This window comes from Giraffa tippelskirchi, chromosome 6 (genome assembly GCF_054371585.1).
Source record: "Giraffa tippelskirchi isolate mGirTip1 chromosome 6, T2T-mGirTip1v1.2.pri, whole genome shotgun sequence".
NCBI lineage: Eukaryota > Metazoa > Chordata > Mammalia > Artiodactyla > Giraffidae > Giraffa > Giraffa tippelskirchi.
In genome coordinates this window covers 115,691,003-115,704,713 of record NC_137280.1, presented here as the reverse complement: position 1 = coordinate 115,704,713, position 13,711 = coordinate 115,691,003, and the positions used below count along the sequence as shown (strand labels likewise).

The following is a 13,711-nucleotide window of genomic DNA, read 5'->3' as shown; positions in this document are numbered from 1 at the left end:
AATCTTACAAAACTTACCCATAAAGTTGCTGATATAAAGGCTTTGTGTATAATTGCTTCTGAGATGCCTAGTGTGGAGTTCATAGCTGACCGTTCTATCATAGGAGACCTGCACCATTCCTGCATTACTCATTTGGTTTGATCTTAGTAGGTCATTTTCCCCCTGTTACTAATTTTCCCTTTTCCTTGAAGTGAAATGAAAGAATGGAGAAACATTGAACTGTGAAAGGGCTGGGTTACACTAATTTAATTCTTATTATAACCCCAATTTAAGTATTGTCCAGGAGAGGAAGAGTTTGCTGCTATATAATTTTAATGCTGAGTATCAACTATTGAGGAAATATAACTTAAAATGTAACATTTTAAGCCCACAAAGCAGGGAAAGAACTCTGTATTTTCATGAATACACCAAACCAATGAACTTTTGGAAGCCACACAGTAGTCAATCTCTTACAAACTCATTGACATCTCTTCTTTAGAAATGCATTACCCAGTTACCTTTTCCCTGCTTAGTGGTGACATTCGTCCAAAATTATCTGCTGCCAACTCATTAAAGATCTTTGAAGTCATGGTTTCATCTCTGTATGTTTCTGTTGCCACCTCTGTAAAAAGGAATAAAAATTAAAATATCTCTATGCTTTAAAGAAAAATTAAAATACTTTTTAAGTTTAATTTTAAAAAGATTTTTAAGTCAACAGACTATAACCAAATTTATGACTCTTAAAAGAAGCTACTATAAATGCTTTAGAAATCTCTCTGAAGTAATAAACTTATTATTATAATTTGGTAGCAATTAAATGAACTCCCTCACTTAATCCAGCTCTTAAACCATGGGCATTCTTATTTGGTCAGCATGATAGTTCAAACAGAATTCTATGAAACATATTTAGCAGTTATCCTTCCAGATGTAACATTTAAATTTTGAGGAAATATTAGCTATTTAAAAAGCATGTTATCTTAAGAATAATGCATATTTAGTGTAGCACAACCTTTGGAGTATGTAAAGATGTTCTGCCTCACGTGGTGTTCAGAGAATAGACACAATTTATTAAGAAGTTGTCAATTTTCCTGAAGTGTGGATGCTTTCATACTACAGAGAGAGGTCATACATTTGTCCTCTGGGATACTATGCCCCACCAGGAAATACTTATTAATAGAAGATGGCCAAGGAGAACAATTCATTGTAATCCCTAAAGTCATATTTTTTTTGTCATTTGAAACATTCTTAATAGCCTAGAAAATTTCAATAGTATCTCTGGAGATAATGACTACCATTTATTCTTTAAAGATTCGATAGAATTAATTACTGAGTATGTGAGCCTGAAGGCTTCTGCTTTGGAAAGTTTTATATATATTTAAACCTATATTTTAATCCATGGCTTTACTTTAAATATAAGTATCACAGATTTCAATTAATACAAAAAATAAATCAAAATTGTTGCTAGTTAACAGCTTACAGTTACTGGTATAATTTAAGCTATAGGAAACCTACAGTCTACTAGCAAACCATACAGTTTTGTGTCATGTGTTTTGCTGTCACCTTAAATTATTTTGTTTGTTTTCTTCCTATGTAATTGAAATATAATTGACATCCAGCACTATAGTATAAGTTTAAGGTGTAGAGTAGAATGATTTGAATTACATATCATGAAATGATTATCATTATAAGTTTAGTGAACATTCTTCATCTCATATACATACAAATATAAGAAATAGAAATTTTTTTTCCTTGTGATGAGATTTCTTAGGATTTATTCTCTTAACAGCTTTCATATATAACATGCAGCACTGTGATTCAATTATGTTGTACATTACATCCCACTATTTATTTACCTTGTAACAGGAAGTTCATACATTTTGACTACCTAGATTCAGTTCCGTTTCACAATACTCTCTGCCTCTGGCAATCACAAAACTGATATTCTTTTCTACAAGTATTTTTTTTAAATTTACTTTGAAGTAGAAATGACCTACAATTCTACATTAGTTCCTGTTAGACAACACAATTCAGTTCATTTCAGTCGCTCAGTCGTGTCCAACTCTTTGCGACCCCATGGACTACAGCACATCAGGCTTTCCTGTCCATTACCAACTCTGGGGGCCTACTTAAACTCATGTCCATTGAGTCGGAGACCATCCAACCATCTCATTCTCAGTTGTCCCCTTCTCCTCCCACCTTCAATCTTTCCCAGCATCAGGGTCTTTTCAAATGAGTCAGTTCTTCACATCACGTGGCCAAAGTATTGGAGTTTCAGCTTCAGCATCAGTCCTTCCAATGAATATTCAAGACTGATTCCCTTTAGGATGGACTGGTTGGATCTTCTTGCAGTCCAAGGAACTCTCAAGAGTCTTCTCTAACACCACAGTTCAAAAACATCAATTCTTCAGAGCTCAGCTTTCTTTATAGTCCAACTCACACCCATACATGATTACTGGAAAAACCATAGCTTTGACTCGATGACCTTTGTTGGCAAAGTAATATTTCTGCTTTTTAATATGCTGTCTAGGTTGGTCATAGCTTTTCTTCCAAGAAGCAAGAGTCTTTTAATTTCATGGCTGCAGTCACCATCTGCAGTGATTTTGGAGCCCCCCAAAATAAAGTCAGCCACTGTTTCCACTGTTTCCCCATCTATATGCCACGAAGTGATGGGACCAGTTGCCATGACCTTAATTTTCTGAATGTTGAGTTTTAAGCGAACTGTTTCACTCTTCTCTTTCACTTTCATCAAGAGGCTTTTTAGTTCTTCTTCACTTTCTACCATAAGGGTGATGTCATCTACGTATCTGAGGTTATTGTTATCTATATTTTTCATGGAAATCTTGATTCCAGCTTGTGCTTCATCGAGCCCAGCATTTCTCGTGATGTACTCTGCATAGAAGTTAAATAAGCAGGGTAACAATATACAGCCTCGATGTACTCCTTTCCCAATTTGGAACCAGTTTGTTGCTCCATGTCCAGTTCTATTCAATATTTCTATACATTTCAAAATGATCACCACTATAAGTTTTGTTACAATCTGTCACCAAAAAAGGTATTATATAATTATTGACTATATTTCACACACTGTGCATTTCATACATGTGATTAATTTATTCTGCAACTGAAAGTTTATAGCTCTCAATCTTGTTTGAGCAACATTTGGCATTGCCTTTCTTTGGGATTGGAGTGAAAGCTAACCTTTTCCAGTCCTGTGACCACTGGTGAGTTTTCCAGATTTGCTGGCAAATTGAGTGCAGCACTTTCACAGCATCATCTCTTAGGATTAGAAATAGCTCAGCTGGAATTCCATCACCTCCACTAGCTTTGTTTGTAGTGATACTTCCTAAGGCCCACTTGGCTTCACATTCCAGGATGTCTGGCTCTAGGTGAATGATCATACCATTGTGATTATCTGGGTCATGAAGATCTTTTTTGCATAGTTCTTCTGTTCTTTGCATAGTTCTTCTGCATAGTATTCTTGCCACCTCTTCTTAATATCTTCTGCTTCTGTTGGGTCCATACAATTTCTGTCCTTTGTTGTGCCCATCTTTGTATGAACTATTCTCTTGGTATCTCTAATTTTCTTGTAGAAATCTCTAGTCTTTCCCATTCTATTTTTTCCCTCTATTTCTTTGCATTGTTCACTTAGGAAGGCTTTCTTATCTCTCCTTAATATTCTTTGGAACTCTGCATTCAGTTGGCTATATCTTTCCTTTTCTCATTTACCTTTCACGTGTCTTCCTTTCTCAGCTATTTGTAAGACCCCCTCAGACAATCATTTTGCCTTTTTGCATTTCTTTTTCTTAGGGATGGTTTTGATCACAGCTTCCTGTACAATATTATAAACTTCTGTCCATAGTTCTTCAGGCACTCTGTCTATCAGGTCTAATCCCTTGAATCTATTTGTCACTTCTACTGAATAATCATAAGGGATTTGAATAGTGAGCGTAAAGGGAACATACCACAACATAATAAAAACCGTATATGACAAACCATAGCTAACATCACACTCAACAGGGAAAAGCTGTAAGCATTTCCTCTAAGATCTGGAACAAAACAAGTATGTCCACCCTTACCACTTTTATTCAATATAGTTTTGGAATTCCTAGCCATGGCAATCAGAGACAAAAAATATTAATAAGAGGAATTCATATTGGAAAAGAAGTAATGCTGTCGTTGTTTGCAGGTGACATGATACTGTACATAGAAAAAAATAAAAATGCTACCAGAACACTACTACAGCTCATCAATGAATTTGGTAAAGTCACAGGATATAAAATTAATACATGGAAATCTGTTGCTTTTCTATACACTAACAATGAAAATTCAGAAAGAGAAACTAAGGAAGAAATTCTAGTTAATATCACATCAAAAAGAATAAGAATCCTAGGAAAAAACTGACCTAAGAAAACAAAAGATCTGTACTCTTAAATCTGTAAGATGCTGATGAAAGTAAATGCAGATTAAACAAACAGATGTTAAAGATGTACCATATTCTTGAATTGGAAGAATCAACATTATGAAAATATTATCCCAAAGCAGATTCAGTGAAGTCCTATTAAATTGCCAATGGCATTTTTCACAAAAATAGAATAAACTTTTTTTAAATTTGTATGGAGACACAAAAGATCCCAAATACCAAAGCAATCTTGAGAATAAAGAAGTCAAGTTGGAGGAAATAATTTTTGTGATTTCAGACTATACTATTACAACAAAGCTGCAGTCATCAAAACAGTATAGTAGTGGCAAAAAAAAAAAAAAGACATATTGATCAGTGGAGCTCAATAGAAAGCTCAGAAATAAACCAACACACACCTATGGTCAATGATATACAACAAAGGCAAGAAAATACAGTGGAAAAAATAGTCTCTTTCTGAGTGGTGCTGGGAAACCTGGACAGCTTCATGTAAAAGAATGAAATTAGAACATTCTCTAACACCATACACAAAAACAAACTCAAAATGGATTAACGGCCCAAATGAAAGTGTGTATACTATAAAACTTTTAGAAGAAAACAGAGGTAGAACACTCTTTGAAATAAATTGCTGCAAGATCTCTTCAGATCCACATCCTAGAGTAATGAAAATAAGAACAAAAATACATAAATGTGACCTAATTAAAATTAAAAGCTTTTATACAGCAAGGTAAACCATAAACAAAACAAAAAGACAATCCATAGAATGGTAAAAAATGTTTGCAAACAAAGTGACGGACAAGGGATTAATCTCCAAAATATACAAACAGCTCATGAAGCTCAAAATAAAAAAAAAATACTCAATCAACAAATAGGTAAAATATCTAAATAGACATTTCTCCAAAGAAGACATACAGGCGACAAAAAAGCATGTGAAAAGATGCTCAACATTGCTAATTACTAGAAAAATGCATGTCAAGACAACAATGGGGTATCACCTCATAGCAGTCAGAATGGTCATCATCATTAATGTCTACAAACAATAAATGCTGGAAAGGGTGTGGAGAAAAAGAGAACCCTCTTACCTTGTTAGTGAGAATGTAAATTGGTACAACCACTATGGAGAATACTATGAATATTCCTTAAAAAACTAAAACTAAAACTACCATATGATCCAGCATTCCAATTCCGGGCATATGTCTAGAAAAAACCATAATTCCAAAAGATACATGCACCCCAATGTTCAGCACTATTTACGGTAGTCAATGTATAAAAGCAACCTGAATGTCCACATGGTACACATATCCAATGTAATATTACTCAGCCATTAAAAAAATGAAATAATGTCATTTACAACAACATAATGGATCTGGAGATTAGCATACTAAATGAAATAAGTCAAACAGAGAAAGACAAATATCATGTGATGTCATTTACATGCAGAAACTAAAAAGAATGTGATTAAAAAAAACTTATTTACAAAACAGAAACAGACTCACAGACTTCAAAATAAACTTACGGTTACCAAAGGAGAAAGGTGGAAAGGCAGGATAACTTAGGAATAACATGTATACCTTAAAATATAAAAAATAGATAATCAGCAAGATTAAGGTATAGCACAGGGAACTCTACTCAATATTTTGTAATAACCTATTATTCAGGAAAAAAATATTAAGGATTATTCAAGACAATAGTCTGAAAAAATGGATATATGTATATGTGGAACTGAATCACTTTGCTGTACACCTGAAACTAATGTAATCTTGTAAATAAACTATACCTCAATGTAAAATAAAAAGTAAATTTAAAAAAGTAAATCAATAAATTACTGATAAGTATTAATATGTACATAATGCCATTCTTCTCATTGTTTCAAGATTGTTTTTGTAGTTCTTTTGTGTTTCTTCTTCTTTGCTTCCCTTCTGTGTGATATGATGACTAATTTATGTTATGTTTGGATTTTTTCTTTGTTGTGTTTTTATCTGTTGCAAATTTTTGGCTTGTGATTATCATGAGGCTTATATATAGCAATATAGAAAATATGTGTGTATATACACATATATATGTAACTGTTTTGTTTCTGATATCTTATTTAAATGCATTTTAATGACCTTGAATTTTTACTTTCTCCCATTATGTTTACTGTTTTTGACACCCATATTTGTATCTTTTTCCTTTGTGTGTCCCTTAGCTAATTTTATTATAGATGATTTTATAACTTTTGTCTTTTAATCTTTCTACTAGTTTTATAAAAGGTTTATACTACCTTTACTGTATACCTGCTTTTTCCCCTTAGACTTTTTTCTTTTATAGCTTTTTAACTTCTAAATTGTGGCCTTTTCTTTTCCATTTAGTGATGTCTATTTAACATTTATTGTAGAGCTGGTCTCATGGAGCTAAACCTTTTCAGTTTTGCTTGTCTGTGAAATTTTTTATCTCTCTATTACATCTGAATAAATGCCTTGCCATATGGATTATTCTTGGCTATAGGTTTTTCCCTTTCATCATTTTCAGTATAAAGCATTGCTATCTTTTTGCCTACAGAGTTTCTGCTGAAAAGTCAGCTGATGGTATAATGAGAGCTCACTTGTTCATAACCTGTTGCTTTCCACAGGAAAGCTGCTTATATTATTCTATCTTTATGTTTAATTTTTGCCACTTTAATTATACTTTGTCTCGATGTGGTCCCCTTGGGACTTTCTATTTTGTATTCTCTGTGCTTCCTATACCTGGATGTCTGTTTTCTTCCCAGGTTGGGGAAAGTTTTACCTAATATGTTTTAATATATTCTCAGCCCCTTTCTCTCTTTTTCCTCCTTTTGGGACTCCTTCAATATTTCTCAATGGTAAAGAAACTGCTTGCCAATGCAGGAGATGCAAGAGATACAGGTTTGATCTCTGGGTCAGGAAGATCCCCTAAAGTTGAAAACAGCAAGCTGCTCTAGTATTCTTGCCTGGAAAATTCCATGCATAGAGGAGCCTGGTGGACTACATACAGTTCATGGGGCTGCAAAGAGTCAGATACAACTGAGTGAGAACATGCATGCCATGTGTCAAATATATCTAATTTTTAAATAAAAGAATTTTTTTTCTGAGGTCCTGTATCTTCTTCGCTATCATTATTCTGACTTTTTTTTCCTGAAAGTTTGCCTGTCTCCACTTCACTTAGTTGTTTTTCTGGGACTTTATCTTGTTCTTTCATCTGGTACATATTCCTCTTCTGCTTCACTTTGTTGAATCTGTGATTATGGTTTTCTTTCTGCAGGTTGCAAGGTTGTAGTTCTTCTTGCTTTTGCTGTCTGCCCTCTAATGGATGAGACTTTCTAAGAGGCTTTTTCAAGCTTTCTGAGGGAAGGGACTAGTGGTGGGTAGAGCTGGGTATTGTCCCCCTGGTGGTCAATCTTGCACTCAGTAAAACTTTAATCTGCTTGTCTGCTGATTGATGGGGCTGTGTTCCCAACCTCTTTGTTGTTTGGCATGAGGTGACCAAGCACTGGAGCCTATAGACTGTTTGGTGGGGCTAATGGCTATTTCTGGAAGGGCTATTTCTGGAAGGGCTGACTCCAATGAGTACTTCCCAGAACTGTTCATTCCAGCGTCTTCATCCCTGAAGTGAGCCACAGCCACCACTGAACTCTGCAGAAGACCTTTCAATATTATCAGGCAGATCTTGCCTAGTCTCTTATGGGTTCACTATTTCCCCCCCTCGCCGGGTCCTAGTGTGCACAAGACTTTGTGTGTGCCCTCCAAGAGTGGAGCTTCTGTTTTCTCCAGTGTTGTGGAAGTCCTGCAATCAGACCCCAGTGGTCTTCAAAGCCAGATTCTCTGGGGACTCTTCTTCCCATTCCCTGACCTCCACCTGGGAAATTTGACTTGGGCTCAGAATTCTCCCGTGAAATAATTTCTGTGGTGTAATTATTTTTCAGTTTGTGGTTTGCTTACCTGCTGGGTATGGGATTTGATTTTATTATGACCACACCCCTTTTACTGATTCATTCTGGCTTCCTCTTTGTCTTTGGATGTGGGGTATCTTTTTTTGATAAGTTTTTTCATGGTTGTTCAGCAGTTGTGAATTCCTTTCACATGAATTTCACATGAATTTCATTTCATCACTGCACAGATGCTTTTGTTGTGGCACACAAACTTAGTTGCTGTGCAGTGTGTGGGATCTAAGTTCCTCAACCACGGATGAAACCCATGTTCCCTGCATTACAACGTGGGTTCTTAACCACTGGACCACCAGGGAAGTCTCTGAGATTTATTTTTAAATGCTCAAATACCTAAGATATTTGATTGTCAGATAATGATTACAAGGCACAGTTTTCCACAGAGACAGACCAATACAAAAATACATCTATATCTATATCTATCTACCTATCTATCATCTATCTATGTATCTATCCATAGAGAGACATAGAAAGAATTTGCTCACACAAAAGTAATGATTGATAAGCTGAAATTTCTAAGTGGGCCTGACAGCTGAAAATTCAGGTGAGAATTGAAGCTGCATCTTGAGTCTTAATTCTGTAGGACATAAGTCTGGAAATTTAGGCCAGACTTCTATGTTGCAGTCTTAGGAAGAATTCTTTCTTTCTTGGTTTATATCAGTCTTTTTTAATTAAAGCTTTTAGTTGACTGGATGAGGCCCACAACATTATAAACGGTTAAGTGAAGTGAGTGAAAGTCGCTCAGTCATGTCTGACTCTTTGAGACCCCATGGACTGTCCATGGAATTCCCCAGGTCAGCATACTGGAGTAAGTAGCCTTTCCCTTCTCCAGGTTATCTTCCAAACCCAGGGATTGAACCCAGGTCTCCCGCATTGCAGGCAGATTCTTTACCAGCTGCGCCACAAGGGAAGCCCATAAAGGGTTATGTACTTCACTAAAAATTTACCCACTTAAATGATAATCACATCTAAAAAAAAAAATCACAACAACATCTAGACGGTTGCTTGACCAGCCTAGATAAGTTTCAGTCCACCCTTTGCTTATGCGGCATCCATACACATCTTCTTAAACAGTACTAAATCTGCAAATAAAAAAATAACAGGGTGGAATGGGTAAAAGTGCTTAAAACATACAAAATTCCAGTTAAAAGACAAATAGGTATGGGTAGGTAATAACAGCACTGTGACTATAGTTAACAATATTGTATTGTATCCTTAGAAGTTGCTAAGAGAGTAAATCTTAACAGTTCTTATCATGGGAAAACAATGTGTACTTATGAGTGATGATGGATGTTAACTATATATACATATATTAAATCATTATTAGTTTTATATCTAAAACTAATACAATGTTATATCTCAATTTAAATAAATAAATAAGAAAGTGTCAAAGACTGACTAGACTAGAAAAACAATATTTAGCTATAAGCTAAGCTATTTAAAAGAGGCATCTAACATATAAGGACATGGAAGAGTTGAGAGGAAAAAGTATAGAAAAAGATAATTGAATCATGCAAATAATAACCAAAACAAAACTGATATGGCTTTATTAATATTAGAAAAAATAAAGCTTAAGTAAAGAGGATATATAAAAGGATAACAAGGAGAGGTACCAATTCTAAACTTTGCATGAGGTTAATAACATCTTTCAAAATATATAACTAAATATGGTATAGAATGAAAGGAAACTGACAAATTTACCACCATACTAAGATATTTTCAACACATTTTTTCTCAATAATTATCACACTTAAAGGAAAAAATGAAGATAGACTATTTAAACCACATGATTAACTGGCTATATCTAATCGGTATATACAACCTGAACAGTTGTCGAAATGTGTTTTAAGGTATGTAGAATACAGCTTAAACAGTACTTTAAAATTTATGATCTTAAATGTTTACCTTACAGAAGAAAGGATGAAATATAATTTGTGAATGACACAAATTCAGAAATTAGTTAAAAAAGAAGGAACAAAATTATACCTTTCCTTATCTTTTTCTAAAATTTTATTTATTTATTTACTTTTGACTGTGCTGGGTCTTTGTTGCTGCATGGGCTTTTCTCTAGCTGTGGTGAGCAGAGCTACTCTCTAGTTGTGGTATGCAGGTTTCTCATTGCAGACTTCTCTTGTTGAGGAGCACAGGCTATAGGGTGTGGGCTTTAGTAGTTGTGGCATGTGAGCTCAGGAGTTGTGGCTCCTGGGCTCTAGAGCACAGGATCAATAGTTGTGGCGCACAGGCTTAGTTGCTCCACACAGATTAAGCGACTCCACAGCATGTGGGATCTTCCTAGATCAGGGGCTGAACCCGTATCTCCTGCATTGGCAGGTGGGTTCTTTACCACTGAGGCACCAGGGAAGCCCCTCTGCTTATCTTTTGTATACCCAAAGGCATACAACATATGTTATCTTTTTTTCTCCCCAAAAAAGAATGCAAAGTCCTTGGATGAGATTCACTCTTCTGTTTGATATTCTATAACTTAAATACTATGATGTAAAGTTAAAATGTATATACATATATGTGTGTGTATGTATGTATATATAAGGAAAGTCAATACATTTTATGTTTCATGATAAGAAAATGAGAGGAAATATTTTAAGACATTTGCTTAATATAAATGTACATGTATATGTAATATGTAAAATGTATATATACTATACATTTACAGGTTTATATATATGTGTGTGTGAATATATATATGATATAATTCATACACACAAACACATGCATAGCAACACAAAAGCAATACTCATAACAATTACAATCCTCACTTCTGTAACTGGTCACATGGTTGTAGCTGGATAATTATCATCTTTCATTACACATTACATATTTCCTGTGCCTCAGCAAGTACCTCAGATAGTTGTGGTTATTTTACCTTGTGGGGTGATCCAAGCCATTCCCGAAGTGTCAGGGACATTAGTAGTCCTACCTGAATTAGGTTGTTGTAATTTTCCATTGACCTTAGTCATACGACATGGTAGCATTAAGAGAACTTTAAGGGATACCCTCGATTCCAGACATACTCTTCCTTATCTCTGTTGTAGAAGACCAGTCCAATTTATTTCCCTTTGGTTGTTCATATCAATTACCCCAACCAGGACAGTAATTTCCTTTTGTCTGTTGATCAGGTGGTATGAGCCCAAAATGGCTAGGTGGCAGTCTTAACTTCTGGTTCATTATTGCTTCTCTTGGTCTACATACTTCTCCTTTTGGAAGTAAGATCTCTAGGCAAGCAGAGCAGAAGTTTCTGAGGACTAAAAGCAAAAATTTGGCTAATGTGTCACTAGAAGTTATAGTGAGTGGTGCCCCTCCTGTGTTCACCCTTTGATTGCTGGACCTGTGAAACAGCACACTTAGTGGTCACTGATTTAGAGCGTACACAGCCAAGGAGAACCTGGCCTCAACTAAGCAACATATTGCCAAAGAACTGGTGCTATAATTGAGTCATCAAAATATCATTCCCTCTTCTATCAAGCCTTCTGCTTCAGGAGAACATGGTAAGAACAATGATTTTCATAGTCATGGGCCCATTACCACACTCTGTGTAGTAAGTTTATTGATCAGAAGCAATGCTCTTGTAGAAGAGTAACATAATAGTGGATAAGGCATTCCATTGTTGGTACTACTACTGGTGCGTTTGGCAGAAGCATTGCATTCAAGGAGTGAAAACCTCATCCAGAAAAAGTGCCTATTTCATTAAAAACAAAAATAATGCCCTTGGATAATGGGAATGGTACAAAACACCCTGATGTTGGGAAAGATTGAAGGCAAAAGGAGAATGGTGTGGCAGAGGATGGGATGATCAGATAGCATCATCGAATCAATTGAACATGAATTTGAGCAAACTCAAATAGTGAGAGTTTATAAATAGCAGAAGATAATGAAGGGCAGAGGAGCCTGGCATGCTGTAGTCCATGGGGTCATAAAGAGTCCGCCAGGACTTTGCTACTGAAAAACAACAGCCAGGTACCTGTCTGATCACCACAGGAATAGTGTTATATCAGGGATTCAGTGTTGGACTCTGCTGCTGACACTTGGCCCGTCAACAGTGACCATAACAAGGTAGTCCTTGGTGAGTGTAAGTTCATGTTGCTGAGCCCGAACATAAAGCTTATCCCTGCCACTATGATCAGTTTGTTCATAAGCCCACTGAGTAATGATAGGTCTGGGGAAACAGGCTGACAGGTATCTACGTAACTGGTTATCCCATCCATTTGATTATTAAAATCTTTCTCTGCTAAGGTCACATTCTGGTGAGCATTCTCATAGGACACAAATATCTTTGTATTTTTAACATGTTAAGAGAGGTCTAACCACATACCTTTTCCCCAGACCTCTTTACCAATTTTCCAATCATGTTCCTTCCAAGTATCTGACTATTCACTAAGCCACTGGCCATAGCAAATGAATGTGTACACAGTTGCACATCTGGCCATTGTTTCTGCCAAGTAAAGTGAATTACCAGGTGCACTTCTGAAGTTCTGTCCAGGGAGGAGAATTTCCCTTCAGCACTGTTCTTCAGGGATGTTCCAGAAAGGAACAGTAGAGCAAGAGCTTTCCATTTTAGGCATAATACCTGTGTAGGTGCAAAACCATCTGTAAACCAGATGAGTCTTTCTTCCTGTCAGCTGATTATGGAAAACTCCTCATGGAGCAATAGGTACAGGTTGGGAGAAAGAAAGTGCTGTAGCAGGAATGGGAACCATGGGCATTTGGGCCACTTCTTCATGTAACCTATTTGTGCCTTCAAGGCCTGCTTGGGCCACTTCCAGTGGTATATATGATGAAATGTTATCGTGTGTGCCCAATTCTATGGCTTGGTCAAATGATACAGTTGATGATGGGCAACTCATATTGCAAGGCAACTTGGCGACCCATGATTAAACCTTTAGTCTCAGAGCTATTTCTCAAAAGGATAGTAATGATCTTTGGAGGATGGATCCAAAATTTTAAGGGCTTTCCCGGTGATTTACCTATCAGAACCTTCCAAAGCTCCAGACAATTTCCTTATGTGCCACTGACACTTCAAGCACCACTGGATCTGCTGAATCATAAAGTCCAAGTGGCAGAGCACTTGGAGAGCAGCCTGGACCTGATGCAGAACTGTCACTTGTCTTGGGCCCCACTAAAAACTAGCAACTTTTCAGGTCACTCCATAAACAGACAAAAGCTGCAAATCCAAATACTGCTACTGCTAAGTCACCTCAGTCGTGTCCGACTCTGTGCGACCCCATAGATGGCAGCCCAGCAGGCTCTGCTGTCCCTGGGATTCTCCAGGCAAGAACACTGGAGTGGGTAGCCATTTCCTTCTCCAATGCATGAAAGTGAAAAGTGAAAGTGAAGTCACTCAGTCGTGTCCGACTCTT

The 13,711-nt window shown here is 36.3% G+C and overlaps 1 long non-coding RNA gene across 5 annotated transcripts in view; it reads left to right on the top strand.

Moving 5' to 3' along the window:
• LOC145511586 (uncharacterized) overlaps positions 1–13,711 on the top strand; it is a 96,231-nt gene that overhangs the window by 58,390 nt on the left and 24,130 nt on the right. The gene's annotated exons all lie outside the window — the stretch shown is intronic.